The following is a 2,029-nucleotide window of genomic DNA, read 5'->3' as shown; positions in this document are numbered from 1 at the left end:
GCACTGGACTCGAGGCTCCCTGATGTTGACGGTGTTCCCTGTAGCCAGTGAAATACCAGCCACTCCCTCACTCGCTGACAAACGGACTCCTCCCTGTGTCACGGAAGCTGCTAACGTTATGAGGCTCAGGACTCTCAACTCGCCAATCGCATCCTCCCATTAAGGCGGCCCCTACGGTAGTTTTCTTTCATTCAAAAGGAGGAAGGTCAGGGTGGCTGCCAACGGGTTTCTACTTGCACAGTTCTCCGAAAGTTCGCTATATTTCTATCTGGTTGTCATTCACTCCATGCCTGTGTTAATTACCGAGGTACATGAGTCACTGGACAGACAAAGCCCTTTTGTTGTAATAAGCGGTTTGTCACATGAGAGACCTTTATTACAAAACGAATTACGGGTTAACTATTTGCTGGTGAGCAGCGTTGGGGGCGGGGGTGGGGGATTGAGTGTTGAAATGACTTGCGCAGTCTCCCGGGTCAACATGCTTCCCTGCAACTGGAAACATAAACAAATTGCTGGGGAACCTCGGCAGGTCTGCTAGCATCTGTGGAGAAAAAGCAGAGTTAAATGTTTCGAGTCCGGTGACTGGAGCACCAGAAACCTGCTCAGACAGGACAGATTACATTCCAATGCTTAAGAGTCATCTCTTGTCCTTCATGATGAAGGGTCACTATCCCAGAACTCAACTGCTGAACGCCTGTGTGTGAAGACCATTACACAAAGCACTTAAAATCTTTTGAGAATACAGTCCGCCACTATCTCCTGGCTGCCATAGGCTGAGTGAGTGATGTATGACTCACCCTCTAACAAAGCATCAAGAATAGTAAAACCAAAAGAAAAAGTTTGAAATACACAGCAGGTCACAAGCAGCAGTCGAGGAGAAAGATACTGTTAAGCTTTCAGGTTGACAGCCTTTCATCAACACTGAGGGTGGGGAACAGTCTGTTGAGAAACATTTCTGAAGTGGCTCCCAGAGAATTTTCCACATCATCACGCTCCTGTTCCAATGAGGAACTAGACATCCTGACTTTGGTTTTTGTGAGTGACCAGGGTCAAGTGGATTAAATTTCAGTACAGGAACTTGTACTGTGAGCATTGTGGCAGGCAGTTTAGGTTAGCTGTGGACAAGGGCAATTTACAATCAGGTAAAAAATAATTGGTCAGACAATTTCAATGGATGAGAATGGATTTAGTCCAATATAACACAACAAAGAACTGGGGAAGCTGAAGATGTGCAACAAACTACACAAGACCATAAGGTATAAGAACAAGTGTATGCCATTCAGTCCCTCAAGTCTACTGTGCCATTCAATAGTAATAAGGCTGATCTGACATTCCTTATGTCCATGTACCTGCCTGTTCAAGAATCTGTCTGTCTCAGCATTCCATTCTGCCCCCTCAGCTCTCTGTGGCAAGGAATTCCAAAGACTCACAACCCTCTGAGACAAGAAATTCCTCATCTCACTCCTTAATGGCGCATCCCTTTATTCTGAGGCTATGCCCTCTGGTCTTAGACTCTCCAATGAATTGATCCATCCTCTCAGTATTTACCCTGCCAAGCTCCTTTACAATGCTTTAACTCAGAGGTCATCTATTAACCCTCCTCATTACCCATTACCAGGTGTAAGATAGCATGCTGGTTGGCTTCATGACATATTGCTCTGGGAAACTATCCCTAATGCACTCTCTAAATTCATTGTTGTAGCTACCCTTTCCAATTTGATTAATCCAATCAACATGAATATTACATTGACCCATAATTATTGCACTATTCCTTTCACGTGCTCTTGTGCTCTTGTAATTTGTTGATTTATAGCCTTTCCCACAGAGTGGCTACTGTTTGGGGACTTGTACACTACTCCGACCAATGTCTTCATTTCCTTGCTGGTACTTTTTTAACCTCTGCCCAAATGGACTATATATAATCCAAGATAGTAGGAACTGCAGATGCTGGAGAATCCGAGACAACAAGGTGCAGGGCTGGATGAACACAGCAGGCCAAGCAGCATCATAGGAGCAGATGCTGCTTGGC

Source organism: Rhincodon typus, chromosome 2 (assembly GCF_021869965.1).
Source record: "Rhincodon typus isolate 14 chromosome 2, sRhiTyp1.1, whole genome shotgun sequence".
NCBI classification, from domain to species: Eukaryota; Metazoa; Chordata; class Chondrichthyes; order Orectolobiformes; family Rhincodontidae; genus Rhincodon; species Rhincodon typus.
Note: the sequence above shows the minus strand (reverse complement) of the source record.